Genomic DNA, 17,379 nt, shown 5'->3' on the forward strand with positions numbered 1-17,379 from the left:
CTCCCCCGACCCCATCTCTCTCCCCACCCTCTGTAAGCACTCTCCCATTCCGATCCCTCTTGTTAATTTTCTTAGTATGAACCCTAGCTATTTAGTGCTAGTTAGTATGAACCCTAGGCTATTTTTAGTGTTAGTTAGTTAATTTAGTGTTAGTTAGTTAGTTAGTATGAACCCTTAGCAGTAGTTCCTAGGTACTAATTAGATAGTAAGAACTAGGTACTAATTAGCTAGGTACTAGTTTATTTTTATTTATAGTAAGTTTATTTTCAGTAACAACTAATTGAATTAATAGAACATGTTAGTAAGAACTTGTTGCTATTTTTTTAGTTAAAGCAATTTTTCCCGTATCGACCTGGACGATGCCTATCCCGCATCCTCGTCGTCGAGTCGGTGGAGGACGACACCTGCTTGACCAGATGGGCCATGTCCGGGACTGGGCTCCGCCGGGGTGGTACTGGGAGGCGCTACCTACCCGGGGGCGCAGGTTGGTGAGGCGCCAGCCTGTCGTTGACCCGAACCTTCTTTGGTGGCGGTCGCGTGGGCCAGTGACGATCCAGAGGCTCGAGGACTCCGCGGAGGTGGTGCGTCACCGTGTCAGTGAGGAGGATGCGCACGTCCGTCGCTACTTGTTTGCGTTGGAGCACAGGCCGTTCTCCAATACCTGGCAGGTTCTCCGGGGATCTCACTGGAGCTATGATCCCATGATGGTTCCTTCTCTATGGGTGTCCACCGCCCGCACTGATACCCGTCGTGTGCTAGGGTTTTAGTTGTATTAGTGATGTTATATGTATGACACTATTCGTGATGTATTAGTGATAATATTCGACGATGTACGGACGTATGAGATGATTTACTTTTGCTTATTGAATGCATGCTAATTTGAGTCCTATAAGATATTTTGAAATGTATATCTTGTGTTGCTCAATATCCAAGTGGCCGGTCATGTTTGCAGGTTACACCTTCGAGTGGCCTATGTTTTGCCGGAGTGTTGATTCATTTCCGTTCCGGCAAATTTCAGGCGCTCGATATGTCCTATTTTAGCAAAGGTCATGCCGGATTTTTCCGTGAATTTTGGCATGACTTGTGCTAGAATATGTAGGAAATATCGAGTGCCCCGGATTTGTGTGTTGAGTATCTTGGTAGTTGTCTTCGATCAATTTTCAATTAATGTTTTAACTATGAACATAGGAAATGTCTGACGACGAAAAGGATTTCGGTATTTGCAAATACTGCGAAGACGAGCGTGGCCTATGCGACGGAATCTTCCTAGATGATGATAGGCGCTTCAGCATCAAGCTGGACGAGAACTTCGAAGTGGATACAGTAAGTCACAACGACAAGTCTTTTTTCGTAATTAAGCATGACATCTGCTTCATTTGCTTCAACTTATATTTTTTTTACTATTCTACTAGCGTATCCCCTGCCATGCAAGAGTTTTTGTATTGGATAAGATAGGTTTCAGTCATAGTATGGAGGAAAAGAAAGTTTACTTGAAGACCGAGCATGGTTATATTTTCCATGCAAAATTGTACAATTCAGACGACTACACCTATTTTGGATGCAAAACATGGCGAGCTCTATGCAAGACTTATGCATTTGAGCCTGATATGGTTATCACCTTTGATATTCGTCCGGAAGATGATATTGAAGGTAATACCGACATCTGGGTCAATGTGCAGACGCCTCCAGTTATACCATTATGTAAGTTTCTCAACCATATTTATGTCTTTGATATTATTTATTCAAAAATAGTTGACAACTAATTTGTATTGTCAGCTTATTTCAGTGCAAGCAAACATGTCCAGCGCTTGGTAGACAGGACCGTATACTGTCCTGGGGCTGAACTCAACTGCAAGGAGCTGCTCAGTCGTTATGTTTCATGGCTTGAGGATCTTGATACTATCAACACAAATTTTCTTCCTGCATTTAGAAATGTTAGTACTGAAAATGTGCGACCAATAGTGTTCGTAATGAACTACGGTCACATCTATTTAGGAAGGATGGTAAGATTTTTACTATTTGTCATCAGTGCATCTTTTCCATACATTATTTTTGAAACTAAACTTCATTGCTAAGTATGTTACCATACGATGTTCTTCAACAGGGACTCCCGATGAATATTGTGCCTTATGGGATCGAGACTGAAGGTACCATGAGTATTATCAGCTTACGGCCAAGATATCCTATAGATTACTTTAGTGCATTCAAGATTAGCGACGGATGCTTAATAGCGCAAGACTAGACCAAATATGTGATGGGGGAGCACAGAGAAGTACTAGGGGGCAGCAAACAGATGTGCTACCCACGATTAGGAGACAGGTTCATCTGCATGCTCCAGCTTGATCAAGGAGGAGAGCTATACATGTTTTATGTTATTTTACCTAAGAGAGAGCAGCAGGAGTGATTAGTTAGCTAGAAATGAGTTTGAGGATGATGATGTGCTACACTATATTACTATGATGATAAAATAGCTAGTGTTGGTGGTAATGACTATGATGATTATTATTAGCTAGTATTAGTGGTGATTAAATAAATACTATTGGTGGTAATGACTATGATGATGATTAAATAGCTTGTGCTGGCGGATTAGATTCAAGTGGAGGCAACATGTGGTGCACATCGAAAGTACTACTAGTCCAAACTAGATCAAGTTTGGATTAGTAGTATACTTTTGACATGCACCACATATTGCCTCCACTCGAACCTAATCCACCTTCATTTGACACACTGTTATGGACATAATGATGTAAACCTCATAACTGGTATTGTACCAATATTTGTACGATGGCGCATAAATACACTAAAAATAAAAAAATAAAAAAAAGTACTAGTAGCGATGGACAGAAAACACGCTGCAAGTAGTTACCTTAGCAGTAGCGTGGTAATGAACAAACGCTGCAGATATTTGTCCCAGCAGTAGCGCGGGCGGGCACGCGCTACTGCTAAGCAATAGCTGTAGCGCCTTATTAGTAGCGCGCCTACCTGCGCTACTAGTGAGCACAAAACCAGCGCTACTGCTAGGGTTTTCCCTAGTAGTGGGGGGCACCGCACACGGCTAAGGAACGATCACGAAGATCAACTTGTGTGTTCTAGGGTGCCCCCCTGCCCCCGTATATAAAGGAGGGAGGGGGGAGGTGCGGCCGGCCCCTAGGGGTGCGCCTGGAGGAGTCCTACTCCCATTGGGAGTAGGACTCCCCCCTCTTGCCTTGTAGGAGAAGGAAAGGGGGAAGGGGAAAGAGGAAAGGGGGGCGCCGCCCCCCCCTTCCTTGTCCTATTCGGACTAGGGGGGAGGGGGCGCGCGGCCTGGCCTGGCCGGGCCTCCTCTTCTCCCTTAGGGCCCATGTAGGCCCATTAACCCCCCGGGGGGTTCCGGTAACCCCCCGGTACTCCGGTAAAATCCCGATTTCACCCGGAACGATTCCGATATCCAAATATAGGCTTCCAATATATCAATCTTTATGTCTCGACCATTTCGAGACTCCTTCGGTACATCAAAACATATAAACTCATAATGAAACTGTCATCGTAACTTTAAGCGTGTGGACCCTACGGGTTCGAGAACAATGTAGACATGACCGAGACACGTCTCCGGTCAATAACCAATAGCGGAACCTGGATGCTCATATTGGCTCCCACATATTCTACGAATATCTTTATCGGTCAGACCGCATAACAACATACGTTGTTCCCTTTGTCACCGGTATGTTACTTGCCCGAGATTCGATCGTCGGTATCTCAATACCTAGTTCAATCTCGTTACCGGCAAGTCTCTTTACTCGGTTCGTAATACATCATCTCACAACTAACTCATTAGATGCAATGCTTGCAAGGCTTAAGTGATGTGCATTACCGAGAGGGCCCAGAGATACCTCTTCGACAATCGGAGTGACAAATCCTAATATCGAAATACGCCAACCCAACAAGTACCTTTGGAGACACCTGTAGATCACCTTTATAATCACCCAGTTACGTTGTGACGTTTGGTAGCACACAAAGTGTTCCTCCGATAAACGGGAGTTGCATAATCTCATAGTCATAGGAACATTATAAGTCATGAAGAAAGCAATAGCAAAATACTAAATGATCAAGTGCTAAGCTAACGCAATAGGTCAAGTCAATCACATCATTCTCCTAATGATGTGATCCCGTTAATCAAATGACAACACATGTCTATGGTCAGGTAACATAACCATCTTTGATCAACGAGCTAGTCAAGTAGAGGCATACTAGTGACACTCTGTTTATCTATGTATTCACACAAGTATTATGTTTTCGGTTAATACAATTCTAGAATGAATAATAAACATTTATCATGATATAAGGAAATAAATAATAACTTTATTATTGCCTCTAGGGCATATTTCCTTCAGTCTCCCACTTGCACTAGAGTCTATAATCTAGATTACACAGTAATGATTCTAACACCCATGGAGTCTTGGTGTTGATCATGTTTTGCTCGTGGAAGAGGCTTAGTCAACGGGTCTGCAACATTCAGAACCGTATGTATCTTGCAAATTTCTATGTCTCTCACCTGGACTAGATCCCGGATGGAATTGAAGCGTCTCTTGATGTGCTTGGTTCTCTTGTGAAATCTGGATTCCTTTGCTAAGGCAATTGCTCCAGTATTGTCACAAAAGATTTTCATTGGACCCGATGCACTAGGTATGACACCTAGATCGGATATGAACTCCTTCATCCAGACTCCTTCATTTGCTGCTTCCAAAGCAGCTATGTACTCCGCTTCACACGTAGATCCCGCCACGACGCTTTGTTTAGAACTGCACCAACTGACAGCTCCACCGTTCAATGTAAACATGTATCCGGTTTGCGATTTAGAATCGTCCGGATCAGTGTCAAAGCTTGCATCAACGTAACCATTTACGATGAGCTCTTTGTCACCTCCATATACGAGAAACATATCCTTAGTCCTTTTGAGGTATTTTAGGATGTTCTTGACCGCTGTCCAGTGATCCACTCCTGGATTACTTTGGTACCTCCCAGCTAGACTTATAGCAAGGCACACATCAGGTCTAGTACACACCATTGCATACATGATAGAGCCTATGGCTGAAGCATAGGGAACATCTTTCATCTTCTCTCTATCTTCTGCAGTGGTCGGGCTTTGAGTCTTACTCAACTTCACACCTTGTAACACAGGCAAGAACCCTTTCTTTGCTTGATCCATTTTGAACTTCTTCAAAACTTTGTCAAGGTATGTGCTTTGTGAAAGTCCAATTAAGTATCTTGATCTATCTCTATATTTCTAAATGCCCAATATGTAAGCAACTTCACCGAGGTCTTTCATTGAAAAACTCTTATTCAAGTATCCCTTTATGCTATCCAAAAATTCTATATCATTTCCGATTAGTAATATGTCATCCACATATAATATCAGAAATGCTACAGAGCTCCCACTCACTTTCTTGTAAATACAGGCTTCTCCAAAAGTCTATACAAAACCAAATGCTTTGATCACACTATCAAAGCGTTTATTCCAACTCCGAGAGGCTTGCACCAGTCCATAAATGGATCGCTGGAGCTTGCATACTTTGTTAGCTCCCTTTGGATCGACAAAACCTTCTGGTTGCATCATATACAACTCTTCTTCCAGAAACCCGTTCAGGAATGCAGTTTTGACATCCATCTGCCATATTTCATAATCATAAAATGCGGCAATTGCTAACATGATTCGGACAGACTTAAGCATCGCTATGGGTGAGAATGTCTCATCATAGTCAATCCCTTGAACTTGTCGAAAACCTTTTGCGACAAGTCGAGATTTGTAGACAGTAACATTACCATCAGTGTCAGTCTTCTTCTTGAAGATCCATTTATTTTCAATTGCTCGCCGATCATTGGGCAAGTCAACCAAAGTCCATACTTTGTTCTCATACATGGATCCCATCTCAGATTTCATGCCCTCAAGCCATTTTGCGAAATCTGGGCTCACCATCGCTTCTTCATAGTTCGTAGGTTCATCATGGTCTAGTAACATGACTTCCAGAACAGGATTACCGTACCACTCTGGTGTGGATTTTATTCTGGTTGATCTATGAGGTTTAGTAAGAACTTGATCTGAAGTTCCATGATCATCATCATTAACTTCCTCACTAATTGGTGTAGGTGTCACAGGAACAGATTTTTGTGATGAGCTACTTTCCAATAAGGGAGCAGGTACAGTTACCTCATCAAGTTCTACTTTCCTCCCACTCACTTCTTTCGAGAGAAACTCCTTCTCTAGAAAGGATCCACTCTTAGCAACGAATGTCTTGCCTTCGGATCTGTGATAGAAGGTGTACCCAACAGTTTCCTTTGGGTATCCTATGAAGAAACATTTCTCCGATTTGGGTTCGAGCTTATCAGGTTGAAGTTTTTTCACATAAGCATCGCAGCCCCAAACTTTTAGAAATGACAACTTTGGTTTCTTGCCAAACCACAGTTCGTAAGGCGTCGTATCAACGGATTTTGATGGTGCCCTATTTGACGTGAATGCGGCCGTCTCTAAAGCATAACCCCAAAACGATAGCAGTAAATCAGTAAGAGACATCATAGATCGCACTATATCAAGTAAAGTACGATTACGACATTCGGACATACCATTACGCTGTGGTGTTCCGGGTGGCGTGAGTTGCGAAACTATTCCTCTTTGTTTCAAATGTAGACCAAACTCGTAACTCAAATATTCTCCTCCACGATCAGATCGTAGAAACTTTTTTTTCTTGTTACGATGATTTTCAACTTCACTCTGAAATTCTTTGAACTTTTCAAATGTTTCAGACTTATGTTTCATTAAGTAGATATATCCATCTGCTCAAATCATCTGTGAAGGTGAGAAAATAACGATATCCGCCACGAGCCTCAACATTCATTAGACCACATACATCTGTATGTATGATTTCCAATAAATCTGTTGCTCTCTCCATTGTACCGGAGAACGGCGTTGTAGTCATCTTGCCCATAAGGCACGGTTCGCAAGTACCAAGTGATTCATAATCAAGTGGTTCCAAAAGTCCATCAGTATGGAGTTTCTTCATGCACTTTACACCGATATGACCCAAACGGCAGTGCCACAAGTAAGTTGCACTATCATTATCAACTCTGCATCTTTTGGTTTCAACATTATGAATATGTGTATCACTACTATCGAGATTCATCAAAAAATAGACCACTCTTCAAGGGTGCATGACCATAAAAGATATTACTCATATAAATAGAACAACCATTATTCTTTGATTTAAATGGATAACCGTCTCGCATCAAACAAGATCCAAATATAATTTTCATGCTCAACGCTGGCACCAAATAACAATTATTTAGGTCTAATACTAATCCCGAAGGTAGATGTATAGGTAGCATGCCGACCGCGATCACATCGACTTTGGAACCATTTCCCACGCGCATCGTCACCTCGTCCTTGGCCAGTGTTCGCTTAATCCGTAGTCCCTGTTTCGAGTTGCAAATATTAGCAACAGAACCAGTATCAAATACCCAGGTGCTAGTGCGAGCTCTAGTAAGGTACACATCAATAACATGTATATCACATATACCTTTGTTCACCTTGCCATCCTTCTTATCCGCCAAATACTTGGGGCGGTTCTGCTTCCAGTGACCAGTCTGCTTGCAGTAGAAGCACTCAGTTTCAGGCTTAGCTCCAGACTTGGGTTTCTTCTCCTGAGCAGCAACTTGCATGCTGTTCTTTTTGAAGTTCCCCTTCTTCTTCCCTTTGCCCTTTTTCTTGAAACTAGTGGTCTTGTTGACCATCAACACTTGATGCTCCTTCTTGATTTCTACCTCCGCAGCTTTTAGCATCGCGAAGAGCTCGGGAATTGTCTTTTCCATCCCTTGCATATTATAGTTCATCACAAAGCTTTTGTAGCTTGGTGGCAGTGATTGGAGAATTCTGTCAATGACGCTATCATCCGGAAGATTAACTCCCAGTTGAATCAAGTGATTATTATACCCAGACCTCTTGAGTATATGCTCACTGATTCTCCTCCATCTTGCAGCTCTCAATCCGGGCATTTGCTTGAAATATTAACTTCAACTCCTGGAACATCTCATATGCTCCATGACGTTCAAAACGTCATTGAAGTCCCGGTTCTAAGCCATAAAGCATGGCACACTGAACTATCGCGTAGTCATCAGCTTTGCTCTGCCAGACGTTCACAACATCTGGTGTTGCTCCTGCAGCAGGCCTGGCACCCAGCGGTGCTTCCAGGACGTAATTCTTCTGTGCAGCAATGAGGATAATCCTCAAGTTACGGACCCAGTCCGTGTAATTGCTAACATCATCTTTCAACTTTTCTTTCTCAAGGAACACATTAAAATTCAACGGAACAACAGCACGGGCCATCTATCTACATTCAACATAGACAAGCAAGATACTGTCAGGTACTAAGTTCATGATAAATTTAAGTTCAATTAATCATATTACTAAAGAACTCCCACTTAGAAAGACATCTCTCTAATCCTCTAAGTGATCACGTGATCCAAATCAACTAAACCATAACCGATCATCACGTGAAATGGAGTAGTTTTCAATGGTGAACATCACTATGTTGATCATATCTAATATATGATTCACGCTCGACCTTTCGGTCTCAGTGTTCCGAGGCCATATCTGTATATGCTAGGCTCTTCAAGTTTAACCTGAGTATTCTGCGTGTGTAAAACTGGCTTGCACCCGTTGTAGATGGACGTAGAGCTTATCACACCTGATCATCACGTGGTGTCTGGGCACGACGAACTTTGGTAACGGTGCATCCTCAGGGAGAACACTTTTATCTTGAAATTTAATGAGAGATCATCTTATAATGCTACCGTCAATCAAAGCAGGATAAGATGCATAAAAGATAAACATCACATGCAATCAATATAAGTGATATGATATGGCCATCATCATCTTGTGCTTGTGATCTCCATCTCCGAAGCACCTCCATGATCACCATCGTCACCGGCGCGACACCTTGATCTCCATCGTAGCATCGTTGTTGTTTATGCCGTCTATTGCTTCTACGACTATCGCTACCACTTAGTGATAAAGTAAAGCAATTACAGGGCGTTTGCATTTCATACAATAAAGCAACAACCATATGGCTCCTGCCAGTTGCCAATAACTTCGGTTACAAAACATGATCATCTCATACAATAAAATATAGCATCACGTCTTGACCATATCACGTCACAACATGCCCTGCAAAAACAAGTTAGACGTCCTCTACTTTGTTGTTGCAAGTTTTACGTGGCTGCTACGGGCTTAGCAAGAACCGTTCTTACCTACGCATCAAAACCACAACAATAGTTTGTCAAGTTGGTGATGTTTTAACCTTCGCAAGGACCGGGCGTAGCCACACTCGGTTCAACTAAAGTTGGAGAAACTGACACCGCCAGCCACCTGTGTGCAAAGCACGTCGGTAGAACCAGTCTCGCATAAGCGTACGCGTAATGTCGGTCCGGGCCACTTCATCCAATAATACCACCGAACCAAAGTATGACATGCCGGTAAGCAGTATGACTTATATCACCCACAACTCACTCGTGTTCTACTCGTGCATATGACATCTACGCATAAAACCTAGCTCGGATGCCACTGTTGGGGAACGTAGTAATTTCAAAAAAATTCCTACGCACACGCAAGATCATGGTGATGCATAGCAACGAGAGGGGAGAGTATTGTCCACGTACCCTCGTAGACCAAAAGAGGAAGCGTTGTGACAACGCGGTTGATGTAGTCGTACGTCTTCACGATCCGACCGATCCAAGTACCGAACGTACGGCACCTCCGAGTTCAGCACACGTTCAGCTCGATGACGATCCCCGGTCTCCGATCCAGCAGGGTGTCGGGGATGAGTTCCGTTAGCACGATGGCGTGGTGACGATGATGATGTTCTATCGAAGCAGGGCTTCGCCTAAGCACCACAACGATATGATCGAGGTGGAATATGGTGGAGGGGGGCACCGCACATGGCTAAGGAACGATCACGAAGATCAACTTGTGTGTTCTAGGGTGCCCCCCTGCCCCCGTATATAAAGGAGGGAGGGGGGAGGTGCGGCCGGCCCCTAGGGGTGCACCTGGAGGAGTCCTACTCCCATCGGGCGTAGGACTCCCCCCTCTTGCCTTGTAGGAGAAGGAAAGGGGGAAGGGGAAAGAGGGAAGGGGGGCGCCGCCCCCCCTTCCTTGTCCTATTCGGACTAGGGGGGAGGGGGGCACGGCCTGCCCTGGCCGGCCTTCCTCTTCTCCCTTAGGGCCCATGTAGGCCCATTAACCCCCGGGGGGTTCCGGTAAGCCCCCCCCCCCGGTACTCCGGTAAAATCCCGATTTCACCCGGAACAATTCCGATATCCAAATATAGGCTTCCAATATATCAATCTTTATGTCTCGAACATTTCGAGACTCCTCGTCATGTCCGTGATCACATCCGGGACTCTGAACAACCTTAGGTACATCAAAACATATAAACTCATAATGAAACTATCATCGTAAATTTAAGCGTGCGGACCCTACGGGTTCGAGAACAATGTAGACACGACCGAGACACGTCTCCGTTCAATAACCAATAGCGAAACCTGGATGCTCATATTGGCTCCCACATATTCTATGAAGATCTTTATCGGTCAGACGCATAACAACATACGTTGTTCCCTTTGTCATCGGTATGTTACTTGCCCGAGATTCGATCGTCGGTATCTCAATACCTAGTTCAATCTCGTTACTGGCAAGTCTCTTTACTCGTTCTATAATACATCATCTCACAACTAACTCATTAGTTGCAATGCTTGCAAGGCTTAAGTGATGTGCATTACCGAGATGGCCCAGAGATACCTCTCCGACAATCGGAGTGCGAAATCCTAATCTCCAAATACGCCAACCCAACAAGTACCTTCGGAGACACCTGTAGAGGACCTTTATAATCACCCAGTTATGTTGTGACGTTTGGTAGCACACAAAGTGTTCCTCCGGTAAACGGGAGTTGCATAATCTCATAGTCATAGGAACATGTATAAGTCATGAAGAAAGCAATAGCAGAATACTAAACGATCAAGTGCTAAGCTAACGAAATGGGTCAAGAATCACATCATTCTCCTAATGATGTGATCCCACTAATCAAATGACAACACATGTCTATGGTCAGGAAACATAACCATCTTTGATCAACGAGCTAGTCAAGTAGAGGCATACTAGTGACACTCTGTTTGTCTATGTATTCACACAAGTATTATGTTTCCGGTTAATACAATTCTAGCATGAATAATAAACATTTATCATGATATAAGGAAATAAATAATAACTTTATTATTGCCTCTAGGGCATATTTCCTTCAATTTGCTTATGTGGAGAGTAGTAAATTTTCTATGCTTGTAGATCATGAAAAGAATGCTTTAGGTGCTGGTTATATTGTTGAATTCATTCATGATGCTACTGAAAATTATTATGAGGGAGGAACTTATGCTTGTAGGAATTACAATAATGTCAAGTTTCCCCTCTATGTATTGAAAATCTTGAAGCTATGCTTGTTTTACCTTCCTATGCTAGTTGATTATTGTTCCCATAAGTTGTTTGCTCACAAAATCCCTATGCATAGGAAGTGGGTTAGACTTAAATGTGCTAGTCATATGCTTCATGATGCTCCCGTTATGTTTCAATTCTTATCTTTTATGTGAGCATCATTGCCATCATCATGCCTATCTAGAAAGGCATTAAAGAAAAGCGCTTGTTGGGAGACAAAACAATATTTACCCTTACTGTTTTTGTGTGTCCACATGATTATGCTACTGTAGTAATCATGTTTTATAGCTTTTGTTTCAATAAAGTGCCAAGTCGAACCTTTGGGAACACTTGAGTGAAGTTTATGTGATCTTGCTGTAAAAAACAGAAACTTTAGCGCTCACGAGATTAGCTGCCATTTTTTACTGGAGAGTGATTTTAGGTTGATTATTTTTGCATATGATTAATAGACAAATTATTCAGGTCCAGCAATTTATTTCATAATTTTTGGGGTTCCGTAAGTATACGTTTGATACAGATGACTACAGACTGTTCTGTTTTTTTACAGATTCTGTTTTCTATGTGTGTTTGCTTTTTTTGATGAATCTATGAGTAGTATCGGAGGGTATGAACCATAGAGAAGTTAGAATACAGTAGATATTACACCAATATTAATTTATAATGAGTTCATTACAGTACCTAAGTGGTGGTTTTCTTTTCTTATACTAACGGAGCTTACGAGTTTTGTGTTGAGTTTTGTGTGGTTGAAGTTTTCAAGTTTTGGGTAAGGATTCGATGGACTATGGAATAAGGAGTGGAAAGAACCTAAGCTTGGGGATACCCAAGGCACCCCAAGGTAATATTCAAGGACAACCAAGAGCCTAAGCTTGGGGATGCCCTGGAAGACATCCCCTCTTTCGTCTTCATTCATCGGTAACTTTACTTGGAGCTATATTTTTATTCACCACATGATATGTGTTTTGCTTGGAGCGTCATTTTCTTTTGTTAGAATTTGCTTGCTGTCATTTAGCATAATGTTTTGCATCCTTAGTTTCAATAAAATTGTCAAGGATAGCCTTTGCCATACTTATTTTGCTAGCATACATGTTGCTGTTTGAAAACAGAAAGTTTACCGCTGTTGCAAAAATTCCCTAGAAAAGTCAGAGAGTGGTATAACATTGAATCTTTTTGCATATTGAGATCTGATAAATTTATTACAGTGGGAATTTTAGTTCATAATTTTTGGAGTCAGGTATGTATTTATACTCTTGCATTCTTTACAGACTGTACTGTTTTGGCAGATTGCTGTTATGGTTGCATTGTTTGCATATCACCACTAGGAAAAGGGCTATAGATGGAAATGACACTAATGGCGCACCAGAAAAGTGGTGCGCCATTAGTATATACTAATGGCGCACCATCTTCTGATGCGCCATTAGTGTTGAAACTACTAATGGCGCACCCTGACCACGGTGCGCCATTAGTACCAAATTTTTTTTTGAACTAGTGCGCGTGTCCAAACATACTAATGGCGCATCCCCTGGTGGTGCGCCATTACTAGTTGTAACTACTAATGGCGCACCAGCCAGAAGGTGCGCCACTAATGTTATTTTTTTATTATTGCTTTTATTCTTTTTTTGCAAAAGTTCTAATGGCGCACCACCAGGGGGTGCGCCATTAGTAACCTGGATTACTAATGGCGCATTTGTTGCTGGTGCGCCATTAGTAAGTGGGCAGCAACAAGATATTTTGGACAGCCTCTCCTCCCACACTCACTTTCTCCCCACTTCATTCTCTCCACCGCCTCCTCCTTGTCTCGGGTGCCTCCTCTTTTTCACCTCATTTCCACCATAGATTCATTCAAATTAAGTGGTTAAGTTACCTTGTTTTGCTAGGTAAGTAAGGGCGGAAGCTATATTTATGTTGTTCTCCCTACAACAATGTGCACATGCACTTTTTATGGCCTAGCTAGATCTATGTATGTTCGTGGTGTTGCATATGTTTGTGGTGTTGCATATGTGTTTGTGTTTGGAGGTGTACCGGTATTTGAAATGCGATAGTTGCCAATATTTTGCCGGAATGTTGATTCATTTCCGTTTCGGCGAGAATTTTGGCATTAAGTATTCTTTTTGGTCCTATTTTTAGGGAAAGTCATGCCAAATTTTTTCTTGGTTCTAAAATATCGTTTTGCTCTACCCCGCAGGCGACCATGGTCTGCACGATGACCGAAGGCATCGTGAATAGGTTTTTGAGGTCCGCGAAGGCCGAGATGCTTCAAAAGAACGAGACGGAGATAAGATGTCCGTGTCGAAGATGCAAGCTGAATAGCCTTATTGCGGACCCGGATTCCGGGCAGGTGCGGGACCACCTGCTCTTGCGTGGTTTCATGGATGGCTATCGGTGGCAAGGTGATGAAGATGACTACGAAGTCGTCCATGGGGGCCGGGCAAGAAATGAGGAAGGGCAGCAAGACAACCACCACGGCTCGGGGGGGCGAGAAGACGAAGAATCCCCAGGAGATGATCACGACGGTGATGCTGTACACAGTCATCATGTAGAAGATGCAGGATATGATGATGATGCCGGCGGAGCAGACGACGCTGGATCATCGATGGGCTGGGTGCAGGACCCTCATATTCAAGAGCTGCTTCTCAAGCAGATGGATAACGCAAGAGCTGCCGCCCGAGAGAAAGCCAAGATGGATCAACTTGAGTTAGACGCGGTTACTCCATTGTATGAAGGATGCAGGCCCGAGGATACCTGCCTGAAAGTAACGCTCATGGCTCTGGAGATGAAGGTAAAACACAAAATGACCGACGCATGCTTCGACGAGAACATGTCATTCTGGCACGAACGTCTTCCCAAGGGGAACAAGTGCCCGACCAGTTTGGAGGAGGCGAAGAAAATCGTGTGTCCTCTGGATTTACCGCACATGAAATACCATGTGTGCATGAACAATTGCATCATTTATCGGGACGAGCACGCGGAGTCTACCATATGTCCGGTGTGCGGTGTCACTCGATACAAGAAGAGGAAGAAAGCTCCTCGAAAAGTGGTGTGGTACTTTCCGATCACTCCTCGTCTGCAGCGGTATTTCGCGGATCCTAAGGTAGCAAAGCTCCTGCGTTGGCACGCGGATAGGGAGGAGAAGAAGCGAGAAGATGACGCAAATGATCCGGAGATAGATAAAAAAGACAAGATGCCGAGTCACCCTAAGGATGCGAGCCAGTGGCAAGCGTTGAACTTCGAATACCCAGAATTTGGGAACGATCCAAGGAACATCGTGCTAGGCGCGAGCACCGATGGAGTCAATCCGTTTGGCAGCCAGAGAAGCACACATAGCACCTGACCTGTGTTTGTGTGGATGTACAACCTTCCCCCCTGGTTGTGCATGAAGAGGAAGTACATTCACATGAGTATGCTAATTGAAGGGCCGAAACAACCAGGGAACGACATCAATCTGTATCTGGGGCTGCTGAAAGAGGAGCTTGACACGCTGTGGAAAACGCCAGCCAATACGTGGGACGCCGCAGAGAAAGAATATTTCCCTATGAGAGCCGCACTGCTCACAACGGTGCATGACTATCTCGGTTACGGATATCTTGCGGGGTAGGTAGTCCACGGATTTTCTGGATGCGTAAGGTGCATGGATGACACAACGTATCGCCAGCTAGATAGAGATCCCGGGTCTTCGAAAACCGTGTTCATGGGACATCGAAGGTGGCTTCGCGATGATGACCCGTGGAGGAAACGCAAGGATCTGTTCGATGGTGAAACCGAACCCCGAAAACGCCCGTGTACGAGGAGCGGCGAGGAAATAGACAAGCTGTTGAAAAATTGGAAAGACTGCCCACTGCCGGGAAAGAAGCAAAAGGCGCCAGAGCCGGGAAAGAAGCGAAAGGCGCCAGAGCCGCTGCTGAAGGTATGGAAAACGAGGTCTGTTTTCTAGGACTTGCCATACTGGAAGATCCACCGTGTGCCTCACAGCCTTGATGTCATGCATATCACGAAGAACGTGTGCGAGAGTCTGCTTGGTACCCTGCTCAACATGCCAGAGAGGACCAAAGATGGGCCGAAAGCAAGGGCAGACTTGAAATCAATGGGCATCAGGCAGGAGCTTCACGCTATATATGATGATGATGATGATGATGATGATGAGGCGAAGCAGGACACAGAAAGTCGTCGCAAAGGCAAAAAGGCCAAGAAGACCGGAAATGACTACCCTCCCGCGTGCTTCACTCTAAGTCAGGAGGAGATCGAGCAATTTTTCACCTGCCTCCTAGGAGTAAAACTTCCTTACGGTTACGCGGGGAAGATAAGCAAATACCTAGACCCAGCGAAGCAGAAGTTCAGCGGGATGAAGTCTCACGACTGTCACGTGCTGATGACGCAGATACTTCCAGTTGCAATCCGTGGGATCATGGACGTGCACGTCCGTGAAACGCTATTTGGCCTATGCAACTTCTTCGACGTCATCTCTCGGAAGTCGATTTGCGTGAGGCAACTCAGAAGGCTACAGGAAGAGATCGTGGTGATACTATGCGAGCTTGAGATGTACTTCCCGCCCGCATTCTTCGATGTTATGGTGCATCTGCTGGTCCATATAGTGGAGGATATCATCCAACTCGGGCCGACGTTCCTGCATAGCATGATGCCGTTCGAAAGGATGAATGGTGTCATCAAAGGATACGTTCGCAACATGTCACGTCCAGAAGGAAGCATAGCCAGGGGCTTTCTGACCGAAGAGTGCATCTCCTACTGCATGAATTATCTAGGCATCGAGAACCCCATTGGTCTGCCCGTCAACAGGCACCTCGGCAGGCTCGCTGGATGGGGTCACCGTGAGGGTCGCCGCGAAATGCATGTCGACTTCGAGGGTTGACTCGCCGACTTTGAAAGAGCAAACCTAGTCGCGCTACAACACATAGACGTGGTCGATCCTTGGGTGGTAGAGCACAAAACCTTTATTAAGAAGACGTACAATGACCGAGGCCAACAGAGGACGGACGGAGATATACTCAAAGAGCACAACTCATGTTTCACGCGTTGGTTCAAGAAGAAGCTTCTGTCGTACCCTTTACATGAGGATTCTTCCGTGGAAGAACAACTCATATCCGCCTTGTCACAGGGCGCCGAGCACAACCTGATGACCTATGAGGCGTACGATATCAACGGCTACACATTCTACACCAAGGCCAAGGACATGAAGAGCGATGGTTATCAGAACTCCGGGGTAACGATGGAATCCTACACCGGTAACGACAAGGACAGATACTACGGAAGGATCAAGGAGATCTGGGAGCTGAGCTACGCTGGAGAGAAGGTCCTGATGTTCTGTGTTAGATGGGCCAAGAACGTCATAAAAGAAGACCGGTATTTCATCACCATGGTTATACCCGAAGCCAAATCCAAGACCGCGGGCGCATACGTCACCGCGAAAAATGAGCCATGGGTACTGGCTTCCCAAGTGGACCAATGCTTCTTCATTACCGACCCGCCAAAGCCCAGTCGTGTTGTCGTGAGGAGAGGCAAAAGGAAGATCATCGGAATGGATGGAGTAGCCAATGAGCAAGACTTCGACAAGTACGGCGACCCGAGGATCGAACATGACGACGATGATGAAGTAGCAGCATACACCACAAGAAGAACCAGGACCACCCTACCTAAAGGACGTCCGTTCCACAGAAGAACTCCATTTGCGAAAAAGAAGGGCAAGAAGATTGTGAACAGATAGCTAGCTAAGATCGATTGTATTTAAATCGTAGCCTTCATTTCTCGATTGTATTTCATGGGTACTTTTTGAACTATCATGAATATTTTTAAATTTCATGGACACTCGATCTCGATCCCGGCCCCCTCCATCTCGATCGCTATCCCACCTCGCCAGATCCGGT

This window comes from Triticum dicoccoides, chromosome 3B, assembly GCF_002162155.2.
Source record: "Triticum dicoccoides isolate Atlit2015 ecotype Zavitan chromosome 3B, WEW_v2.0, whole genome shotgun sequence".
Taxonomy (NCBI): Eukaryota; Viridiplantae; Streptophyta; class Magnoliopsida; order Poales; family Poaceae; genus Triticum; species Triticum dicoccoides.